Raw genomic sequence first — 12,797 nt, forward strand, 5'->3', positions numbered from 1 at the left:
TTCGCGAACCGAAAATCGGAGGTTCGCGACATCTCTAGTGCCCACATTGTGTTACATTTTAACGCTGCACGTTATTGGAAAGTGCAGCTTGCTGTACGTTATACGCGGCTTTAGCCATGTTAGACTGTGTGCACATGATCAGTAATGCCTTTTTTTTATATTTTGCTGCCGGAGAGGAGGCGGGGAGAGTCAGCAAATGTAACCAGCCACATGGCTACTTAATATTCACTGCACTTGCAGTGTTGTCTTCCTGGAGCGGTCTCTGATTGGCATGTGGGACCAGGTGATGCGGAGTGGAACACTCCGCATCACCTGGTCCCGCCAGCCAATCAGCGCCACGGAGACCACGTTGTCTGCGCAGTCTATACTGCGCACAAAGAGTTGCATAATGCAGCTCACTCTGGCCTCCTCCTCCAACACAACCTAGGCGTTGCATTAGGGGCACGTAATGCTACCTATAACGTCCCCTAAAATGCAACGTCTTGCAGGGAAAGAGGCCTTAGTCTTAACTATGACTGTCCACAAACCAACTGCAGAGAGCTGCTGTTTTTCACCTGTTTAGTTGATTAAAACAGCTGTTCCCAATTAATCAGGGTAATTGGGAAGCTTTAGAACAGCTTGGGCTATTTAGAGTGGTACAGAACTTTGGATTTACCCACAGACTGTGACAGTTTGTGAAGGGTATGAATAATTTTGGACTGGACACTGACACTAAATATAAATAAAAGCTGAGAAATGTTTTTTTCCCCCCACAATAATGCCTCTTGTACATCATCTTGTTATCTTTTGGGAGATATCTATATAATTTCCCATCAAAAATTACTTTCTGGTTGAATAAAAGTAACTAAGTCATAATTTGACAGGGGTATGAATAATTAGGGGCAGCACTGTGTTGACTAACTTAGAAGAAACAGAGTAAAATATTGGATGATCAGCCTTCTTCAGAATTATTAAAGGAACCGAGTTACTTATTCTTTTTTCCTTTTTAAGTTAGCCAATAATTGGTATCATCCTCATTTATAACTGATGGAGACAGTAATTGTGTGATTTCTGGTGATGTTAAGTTGCTCATACACCACTCAATGTTCCTGCTTGATTGACCATCCAATCATTTTATTGAATCAGAGGAGAATTGATTATTTTTCCATTCTGCTTGAATGATGGAATTTGACTGATGTATTGTCAAATCAACTCAATCGGGCAGGATGGAAAATATTGGTGGACTGCAATGGAATCGGCTAACGTTCACAAGATTTCGATAGACACAGATTGGATTTTTGGTGTTAGAGCATGGGGGCACAACATGGTTCAGCTCGATTAGTGACGGAGAATCCTATAAATTCTTGCTTGTAGTGTGTGGGGCCCTAGTAGATAGACTTATCAACCACACTGTAGTTGATTATTTGATGGAAACTCGAGTAATGTATGGGTACCTTAAAGTGAACACGAGGTGAGAGTGATATGGAGGCTGCCATATTTATTTCCTTTTAAAGGATACCAGAGCCCAACATTCTATTAAAAAAATGTAGTGTAGGTGGGAGGGTGTCATACTTTACTTACCACTCCCTCTGTTTCAAGCTGCGTGGCTCCGTTCCCCTGTTTCAAACCCCCGTTGCAGCTCCAGACCAGAGCGTCCAGTATGGAAATATTTCTGCCCTGTGAATGCGCTCCTCCATCTTCCCTACTGCAGAGGGCTGTGGAACGCGCAGATGCCTGCAGGACGGGAGTGAGTGGGCGTGACTAGGAAAGATGGAGTGCACTCACAGGGCAGTAGAGATGTCGAGAACCTCCGATTTTCGGTTCGCGAACCGGGTTCGCGAACTTCCGCGGAAGGTTCGGTTCGCGGAAAAATTCGCGAACCGCAATGGACTTCAATGGGGAGGCGAACTTTGAAAAATAGAAAAAATTATGCTGGCCACAAAAGTGATGGAAAAGATGTTTCAAGGGGTCTAACACCTGGAGGGGGGCATGGCGGAGTGGGATACATGCCAAAAGTCCCGGTGAAAAATCTGGATGTGACGCAAAGCAGCGTTTTAAGGGCAGAAATCACACTGAATGCTAAATTGCAGGCCTAACGTGCTTTCAAACATCTTGCATGTGTATACATCAAACAGGGAGTGTAATTAGAGTACTGCTTCACACTGACACACCAAACTCACTGTGTAACGCACCGCAAAAAGCTGTTTGTGTAGTGACGGCCATGCTGGACTACTGCGCAACATGGCGTGATTGCTCTTCCTCACTCAGTGATGTCAGGTAATGTGTGACTTCCTTCTCAACTTTCCATGGCATTGTTAAAAAGCTTACGTTTTGTTTTTAATTTACATTTTCTACTTGCTGTGTACTTGTTCAGTACCGCTACAATGAGAATCCTGTGGAGGCGGGCAAGTCTGCCATTGTGACCCCGGGTAATGGCCGGGGAATGAGGGGTTTGAATCCGGTGTGGAGCCTGAGCAACGGCTACCACTACACATCCAAGGAGGGCAGCGGGCAGGCATGCACGCCCGCCCGCCCCGAGGTAGTGACCAAAAATAACAATACAGGAGGAGGACTTTCGAGGCCCTGCTGTGTATTTGAAATGAATGTACTTTAAATCCTTTAACGAGAACCAGTTATGGCGGGCAAAGATGACACCACATTCCTTTCACGAGAATCATGTGGAGGCGGGCAAGTCTGTCATTTGTGACCCCGGGTAATGGCCGGGGAATGAGGGATGGAATCCGGTGTGGAGCCTGAGAAACGGCTACCACTACACATCCAAGGAGGGCAGCAGGTAGGCATGCACGCCCGCCCCGAGGTAGTGACCAAAAATAACAATACAGGAGGCGGACTTTCGAGGCCCTGCTGTGTATTTGAAATGAATTAACTTTAAATCCTTTAACAGGAATCCGTTATGGAGGGCAAGTCTGCCATTGTCACCGCTGGGAATGAAGGTTGGATTGCGGCCCGAAGTGGGAGCCTGCTGAGACCCATGCTCCAGCTGCCCTGACCGTGCTTTGCAGACCAGGCATCTGTGGTCAGATGGACCCTTGAGCCAGCGGAAGACAAACCAAGTCGAAAGCATTTGCCAAGAATGTTTTACGGAGGGCAAGTATTTTTGCCCTTTTTTTAAATTTTTTGAAAATGATAGATGGTTGTATTTTTAAATTGTTTGAAAGTTTAGATGGTTGTATTTTTAAATTGATTGAAAGTTTAGATGGTTGTATTTTTAAATTGTTTGAAAGTTTAGATGGTTGTATTTTTAAATTGTTTGAAAGTTTAGATGGTTGTATTTTTAAATTGTTTAAAAGTGTATCCATTCTTCCTCCCCCCAGCCACGAACAATACCATGGGAACGTGGAGCAGCAGAAGCCCCCTGTGACGGCTGCCACGGTTGTTCTCCGCTGCATGTCTTTTGAGGGGTGCTTCTTTTCCTCAGGTGTTCTTGCCATAGCTGTTTGTGCCTTCTCTCCAGGTCCCTTCGTAAAGCACTTGTCCCTACGTGACAGTTGGCCTTTCCACGGCTCAATTTTTGCTGGCAGAGACAACAGATGGCTTTGCTCCGATCTGAGACACACACGTGAAAAAATTTCCAAACCGCTGAGCCCCCCTGGGGTGATGGCGCTATGGTGGCATCAGCAGCAGCTGACGTTGAAGGGCATGTGTGCTCCCTGGCCATAGCTGGCGATACATGGCACCGGACACTGCCCCCAGCTGTTTCTGAGGACGAGCTCCCTCTGCTTCTATCATGGAGTCGTCTCCTCCTACTCCTCTCTGACTCCTCCTCTGAACTGTCCCCCTGGTCATCTCCTCTACCGGGAACATATGTGGTATCCGTATTATCGTCATCATAATCCTCCTGGCCAGCTGCGCTTTCCTCAGACACCTCCTCAAGTGCACCAACTTCAGGTGGTCCACCATCATCCCCATCCACACACGTTACGTCCATACTATCGCCACCTAACTCAGACGTATGAGGTGGTGTACCTGCGCCTTCTTGTTGTTGTTGCAGTAGTGGCTGGGAATCAGTGATTTCACCACCACCACCAAATAACTCCTGCGAAGTGTCAAATGCAGCGGATGTGGTGCTTGTTGTAGCGCTGGTGGCTGCGGGAGATGAGGTGTTCTGTGTTAAATACTCAATCGCCTCCTCACGATTTTGGGAAGTGATGGCACGTGCCTTCTTCTGAGCACTGTATTTTGGGGCAGGTCCGCATGAAATCACAGCAACACCACCTCGCACAGCCACAGACCTGCCGGTGCCTGGTGGCCTTCCTCTGGGTCTGCCTCTACCTCTTCCTCTACCTGGTTTGTCCATTTTGTCCATCTCGGGGGTATGCTAGCTATATGCAGTGAGGTGGGTTCTCACTCAACACAACAGGTAGTTAGATGCAGTGAGGTGGCCAGGTGGGTTCACACTCAACACAACAGGTAGTTAGATGCAGTGAGCTGGGTTCACTCAACACAAGGCTAGGTATATGCAGTGATGAGGTGGGTTAGGTAAACACAACAGGTACTGGGTAGTTAGATGCAGTGAGCTGGGTTCACTCAACAGTAAAGGTACTTAAGATGCAGTGAGGTGGGTTCTCACTCAACACAACAGGTAGTTAGGTGCAGTGAGGTGGCCAGGTGGGTTCACACTCAACACAACAGGTAGTTAGATGCAGTGAGCTGGGTTCACTCAACACAACGCTAGGTATATGCAGTGATGATGTGGGTTAAGTAAACACAACAGGTACTGGGTAGTTAGATGCAGTGAGCTGGGTTCACTGAACAGTATACAGTAAAGGTACTTAAGATGCAGTGAGGTGGGTTCTCACTCAACACAACAGGTAGTTAGACTTAGATGCAGTGAGCTGGGTTCACTCAACACAAAGCTAGGTATATGCAGTGATGAGGTGGGTTAAGTAAACACAACAGGTACTGGGGTATATGCAGTACTGGGTAGTACAATGTGCAGCTCCCTGTCACACACACAGGCAGTCAGTCACTGAATGTGCTGGGCTGCTGGCAGTGGCACACACACTATCAATTAGCAAGGCTGAGCATGCAACAAAAGTGTCAGGAAAAAAAAATGTACAGGTTGAGCTCTGAAAAGAGCTGTTGCTGGGTGCTTTAAAAGCAATATTAATCAGTCAGGAACAAGCAAAGCAGCCTAGAACCTAACTAATCTGTCCCTAAGAGAAAAAGTCTGCAGCAGCTGTCCCTTTCCTCTCTCTAGCAGGCACACGAGTGACTGTAAAGGCCGCCGGAGGCTGCCTTATATAAGGGGGGGGTGGGTCTCCAGGGCTTACTGTAGCCTGAATGGCTACAATGTGCCTGCTGACTGTGATGCGGAGGGTCAAAGTTGACCCTCATAGTGCATTATGGGGCGAATCGAACTTCCGGAAAAGTTCGCCTGGCGCAGGCGAACGCGAACCCCCAATGTTCGCCTGGAACCGTTCGCCTGCGAACCGTTCGGTACACCTCTACAGGGCAGAAGAAGGGAAATACTGCGCATGCACGGCACAGTATTTCCATACTGGACTCTCTCTGGTCGGGAGCCGCAATGGGAGGTTGAAACGGGAACGGAGCCACACAGCTTGAAACTGAGAGCTGCAAGTGAACTAGGACACCCTCCCACCTGCACAACAATTTTTTTTTTAATCCTAGAATGTTGGGCTCTGGTATCCTTTAAGCAATACCAGTTGCCTGGCTGTCCTGCTGATCCTCTGCCTCTAATACTTTTAGCCATAGACCCTGAATAAGCATGCAGCAGATCAGGTGTTTCTGACAGGATTGTCAGATCTGACCAGATTAGCTGCATGCTCATTGCTGGTGTGATTCAGACACTACTGCAGCCAAATAGCTCAGCAGGGCTGCCAGGCAACTGGCATTGTTTAACATGAAACAAATATGGCAGCCTCCATATCACTCTTACCTCAGGTTCACTTTAAGACCTGACCATAAAATGCATGATTTTTTTTAGAAAGATTGCAATCTAAGCTCAACCCCCAAAATAAGCCCAGTTTGCAATGTCACCGTGGTAACGGGAATACGTAGTATACATTGCACACATAGTGATGAATTATTTGATAAGAGATGAGCGAAGTCATGGCTGGCAGTTTTGTGAGCTTTTCATGGAACTTCCATCGGTTGTCAAGAATCTCATAAACCGGTTTATCTAAACTGGGGAATTCAATTAGACAAAACATAAAAGTGAAACTATAAATTGCGTCTTTTTAACAATATTAAGGGCTAAAATAGATTGAAACATTTTGCTTTGAGTTACACTTGTTTACGGCTAAAAGGATTTTTCTTGCTTTACTGCGGCTACATGGTAATAAATGTAGGTAATTGTATCGGTACGCGGGCAAGGCAGGGAGCGCACGGCTTGTTGGGATTTTAGGTTTTCCAGGCATTTTCTTCCTTTTTTACAATTGTGTTCCACACGTTTTTTTGTTTGTTTTTGTTTTGTTTATAACATTTTATTGAATTTTAACATCAACGTACAGCTTTATAGAAAAGACATTGTTTGATAAATTGTACATAAGACATAAAATGGCAATAACCTTAATTGAAACCATTAACATGTCAATAACCTATATTCTATTATAATACATCTGGCACATCTGGTTAAGTAATGTATACTTTGCAGTGTGATCTTATCTATAATCCTTTATTAAAGATAGAACTCTTGGCAATCCCCTACTCACACCTTCCCCGACCCTCTATCAAATAGAGGTGGGAGGCTGATGAGGGGTTTTGTTCGGTCTTTGCAGATTTGAAGACCCTGTCTGGTATCAGCTTTAATATGGCGATCCATCCTGTATCTTGATATCTTCAAATTAGATTAGTGTGAGGATGTCCATGGGTTCATTAACCACTGTATGGTCTCTACTAGTAGGATTGGAGAGATGTATCATAACATTGGGTTCTTGTATTTAAACCAATAACATGAAACTTTAACCAAAACTATAACTAAACTAAAACTAAGTCTAACTACTTTAAGGTAGCTGCTTGGGGTTGTATTTGGTAGTGCCAGAATATTGTAATGTGGCTGGTGGTATTGTTAGTTTTCACTTAGGGAATGGGCCCTGATAAAGGTCATTGATTTACCCTTAGTTTCTAGTTCTTATAATAGATTCTAATTTCAGATTGGAATTGACCAAGGCTTGGAAGTGCAGCCATGATATGGGTTCTGTGGACTTCCAGTTTACAGTTATAAGGTAGATTGCTGCTAAAAGGAGATGGCATATTATAGGTTGAATGTGTTTGTGAATATTTTCAAGACCAACTATAAAGAAGGCAAGTTCTGGCTTTAGTAAGAAAGCACTTGAGATATGCTTTTAAGAAGATCTCTAAAGGGTCCCATATTGATCTTACTAAATGGCAATCCCAAAACATATGTTTTAGTGTCCCAAATAATTGTTACATTTCCAGCATGTTGGAGATTGGTTAGGAGCGAATAATGCTATTTTTCTAGGGGTTAGGTACCATCTTGTGAGTAGTTTTTGAAAGTGAGAAGCACTGTGCAAATTTTTTTTTTTTTATCAATTTGCTTGATGTCAAAATCTGATTTGGTGATATGTTAACCTTTTAGATGGTAAACATTGGTGTATTTAGTCAGCAATACTCCTCACGTGGTTTTCAGTGGATTCTTTTATTACAGCATAATCTTGTTATAATAAACTCGGATATAGTAAACTACCTCTCCAGGTCCCGGACAATCTCCATTATAGGTCTATAGGAGCAACGCCTGGTATAGTAAACTATGATTTAATAAAACTTCTGTTACAGTAAACATGTTTTTTTGGACCCTACATGGCGCTGTCTTTGAATATAGAAAACACTTGCGGTATTCCAGATATGGCCTTTTCTCCCAGGCTATTTTGCACTGCATATTGAACAATCTCCTGCTCCCAACATTGTAGGAACAGTTTAGGGAGGGCCCCTTCCTATTCCTATAGGTCTATGCATCAGTGCCTATAGCATGGTCCATAAAGACGTGTGATTGGCCTGCATGGAGTCCTGATATTAACCCCGCAGAGAGCACCTTTGGGATAAACTAGGCACTGTAAACCTTGCCTTCTTATCCAACATCAATGCCTGTGCATTAAATGATTGTTATATAATTAAAATATAATAAACCTTTGGATTAAGAACCGGGTGGCATTTAACTTCACTTGTGTAAAAAGACAGTCAACAGCTCAACACATTTGGTGATCATTGGATGTTTTTCCTTTGTGGTCAAATCTCTAATTACTAGAGACAGCTGCATGTGAAACTTGCAGTAAGTTAGCTTTTTTTTTTTTTTTTTTTTTTTTTGCAGGTACCATCGATGTACTCAACCCATTAGAAGTTCCAAGAGTCATTGCAGCTGATTGTTATGTTGCATGGCCAAGTAGCATCTGCTTTTTTATTTACACAGGTTTGCTTGCGCTACCTGCATACCCATATAAACTGTTTAGTAGTTGGAAATCTTCTTGTTATAATCATACACACTTACCATGTTTACTGCACTTTTACCTTTGTTCTGCCTGTCTGCAAACATCTACAAGCTGCATTGCTACATACATCCTCCCAATGTACCACACTCCATATTCATTTCACCTGCTCTGCTTTCCTCACCTTGCTCAGCTTCTCATGAACTGTTAGCTCTCCCAATATCTCTCGTTCCCACCAGCAGCTCAATAATCTCCCAAACATTTAAATCTCATTCACATTTGCTTACTCTCTCCCTCCTGCTCTTACTTGCAGCTGGTGATATATCGCCTAATCCCAGGCCACAGCCTGCTGCTAGACGAGCATCCTCTGCACACTTGCTTCACACACTTCACAGCCCTCTGTCCACAAATAACCTCAACATCCATCCTCGCCCCAACCTTCTTTACAGCCATCCCACCCACAAAAACATGCTTCCCCTACCCTGTGGTCTCTGGAATGCCAGATCTGTCCACAATAAACTTACAGCAGTCCACAACATTTTCCTCTCCAAAACCCTCACCATCCTCACACTCACTTAGACATGGCTTACCCCCTTTGACTCTGTTGCAGAGGCTGCTCTTTTCTATGGGGAGCTTCACCTCAGTCACACCTCCAGATCAGACAACAGGACTGGGGGAGGGGTGGGTCTGCTCCTCTCCCTACCCTGCACCTTCCATGTCCTCACCCCACCTCCCTCCCTACAATTCACATCATTCAAGACCCACACTATATGCCTCTACTACTCCCTGCCAGCCATTGTTGTAGTCTTATACCACCCTCCGTCAAGCTCCACAGCACAATTTCTCAACAAATTTGGCTCCTGGCTCCCACACACCTTCTCCTATGACCTCCCCACCATCATCCTCGGGGATTTCAATATACCCATCGATGAACCTAACAACTCTGTCATGACCCAGAGATTCACCATAGCCAACTCCCCTAACCTAGTTCAACACACCAACACCCCCACCCACTCTGCAGGTCACACTCTAAATCTAAATCCACCACCATTACAGACCTTGACATTGCACCCTTCCAGCCCTCAGACCATCATCTTCTCACCCTCAACCTCATCACAGAAAGCACCTCCAAACTATATGCCCACCCACCTGGTTGATGGCACCTACACAAGCTCAACCCTAGTGTCCTTACTGCAACCCTCCATGCCCTCTTTCACTCTCCCCACTCTAACCTGTCCCAATATTGCTGCAGCTCAGTATCATCAAACCCTCTCCTCAGCCCTAGAGGAAACTGCCCCCCTCCAATATTTCAACACAACCACCCCCCTAACTCCCAGCCCTGGCGCAATACCCAGACTCGCAACATCAAGGGGGTAACGCGTGCCACTGAATGGAAATGGAGGAAAACTCGACTTAAGGGTTTCCTACAGTACAAGGCTAACCTGCTGCAGTTCCACACTGCCCTTGCTGATGCGAAGCAGGAATACTTCACCAAGATCATCAGAGCACAAGCTTCCAACCCCCGCCGTCTTTTTGCCACTTTCAACTCCCTGCTTAGACCCCCCCCCTTCACCCTCAGTTTCATCCCTCTCTGCCACAGATTTAGCCACCCACTTCACCAACAAAATTGTCTCCATCTGTCAGGAAATATCTAATCTTCAATCTTCACCTCCTACCCCCTCCCATCCAGCTCCTCCTCCTCCCTATCCTCCCCCCTCACCTCCTTCACTCCTACTACCATTGAAGGAATCAACCACGTACTGCAGACTTCCCATACCACTACCTCCCCCTTGACCCCATGTCTGCTGGTTTACTCCATCCTCACTTCATGAATTTGGCCCCAGTCCTCACTACCCTGTTTAACCTCTTTCTATTCACAGGCACCTTCCCCTCAGACTTCAAGCAGGCCACTGTACTACCGCTGCTCAAGAAGCCCTCCCTCGACCCCTCACTACCCTCCAATTCCCGCCCTACCTCCCTCCTCCCCTTTGGGAACCAGACACTCAAGGAGTTTGGAGGCAAATGCCTGACCCAGTACCTCAATGCCAACTCCCTTCTAGACCCACTGCAATCTGGATTTTGGCCTGCCCACTCAACCAAAACAGCTCTCACCAAAGTGGTCAATGACCTTGCCTTAGCTAAAGCTGAAGGTGAATATTCCATTTTCCTCCTCCTTGACCTTTCAGGAGGTTTTGACACAGTAGACATCCCCTACTTTTCCAGTCCCTCCAGTCCATGGGCATTAATGACCTCACCCTGGCCTAAATCTCATCCTACCTCTCCAACCGCTCCTTCATGACCTCCTTTAATGAGTCCTCGTCCACCCCTAACGACCTCTAGGTGGGAGTCCCCCAAGGCTTGGTCCTTGAGCCCCCTACTGTTCTTCCTATACACATCCTTAATTGGCAAGGTTTTCTCTTCCATGGGTTTTAACTATCATCTGTATGCAGATGACACCCAGATCTACTGCCACACTCCTGACCTACCCTCCACTACCATGGACAAGGTCTCCTCCTGCCTATCAGCCATCTCCTCTTGGATGTCTGCTAGGTTCCTAAAACTAAATCTGGACAAAACAGAATTTATCTTCCCGCCTCGGCCATCGCTGAACCTCCCAGATGTGCATGTCACTGTTAACCACACTACCATTTGCCCTACCTCTCAAGCCCGCTTTCTGCATGTCACCCTAGACTCTGCACTCTCCTTCACTCCCCACATCCAAAAACTCACCAAGTCCTGCAACTTCCACCTCCATAACATCTGCAAGATCCACCCTTTCCTGACCTCTGCCATCCCCAAACTCCTCATCCATGCCCTCATAATCTCCCGCCTTGAGTACTGCAATGCCCTTCTGTCTGGTCTCCCTATGACCCGAATTGCCCCACTGCAGTCCATCATAAATGCGGCAGGCAGAATTATCCACTTCTCCCATCATTCCACCACGGTGGCTTCCCTCTGTGAATCCCTCCACTGGCTTCCTATCCAGTCCAGAATCAGATTCAAGATACTGTGTCTGACCTACAAATCTGTCCACAAAACCTGTCCAACCTACATTACCGATCTTTCTCAGAGGTACACACCTAACTGCTCGCTCCACCTCTTTAACCCATTCGCGTTCCGTCGTTTTCACGTGAGAAATGTTCACCTCCCATTCATTAGCCTTGAACTTTATCACTACTTATCACAATGAACTGATCTATATCTTGTTTTTTCCGCCACCAATTAGGCTTTCTTTGGGGGGTACATTTTGCTAAGAGCCACTTTACTGTAAATGCATTTTAACAGGAAGAATAAGAAAAAAATGGAAAAATGCATTATTTCTCAGTTTTCAGCCATTATAGTTTTAAAATAATACATGCCTCCATAATTAAAACTCATGTGTTGTATTTGACCATATGTCCCGGTTATTACACTGTTAAAATTATGTCCCTATCACAATGTATGGTGACAATATTTTATTTGGAAATGTGCATTTTTTTCCATTTTGCATCTATCACTATTTACAAGTTTAAAATAAAAAAAAAATAGAAATATTTCATCTTTACATTGATATTTAAAAAGTTTAGACCCTTAGGTAAATATTTACATGTTTTTTTTTTTTTATTGTAATGGTTTTTTTTTTAATAGTAAACATTTTATTTGGGTAGTTTTGGGAGGGTGGGAGGTAAACAATAGATTTATTATGTAAATGTGTGTTAATTTTCATTTTTTTTTTATTTTCAGTTGTAGTATTTTTGGCCACAAGATGGCGGCCATGAGTTTGTTTACATGACGTCACTCTAAGCGTAACACACGCTTAGAGTGATGCATCGGGGAGGGAACAGCCAGAAAAAGCACAGCTTCCGAGAGAAGCTATTGCTTTTTCAGCGGGGGAGAGGAATCAGTGATCGGGCACCATAGACCGATGCACTGATTTCCTGGCTACCGAATCTGCGGCCGGGAGTGTCGCGTGCATGCGCGCGATCGGCCGTGGGAGCGCGCGATAGCGCGCATGGTTCCTGGTCATAGTTTCTAGGTCCAGGAACCAAAATAGGTTAATGAACTTTGCCTGGCCGCCCCCCGCATCACCCAGTCCCATGAGGCCTCCAGGACTTCTCAAGAGCTGCTCCAACACTAAGCACTTCCTACCTCTACCCATCCGGGCAGCTCTCTCCTTCAACCTCTTCTAGAAGCCTCTCAAAACTCACCTTTTCACTCAGGCCTACCACCTCTCACTAGTGCTCTAAACCCCCAGCTGAACTCTGGTCCCCTAGCTTTTGTGCCCCTACCTCCAGAGCCGGATTAACCACATAAGGACCACAGTCTTTACACCCCTCAAAGTGATCTAAGCAGCTCCTGGCTTCAAATAGCTGAAAGGGCTGTCATGTTTCTGGAGTTTAAAAACCCCTGCTG

This window comes from Hyperolius riggenbachi, chromosome 11, assembly GCF_040937935.1.
Source record: "Hyperolius riggenbachi isolate aHypRig1 chromosome 11, aHypRig1.pri, whole genome shotgun sequence".
Taxonomy (NCBI): domain Eukaryota; kingdom Metazoa; phylum Chordata; class Amphibia; order Anura; family Hyperoliidae; genus Hyperolius; species Hyperolius riggenbachi.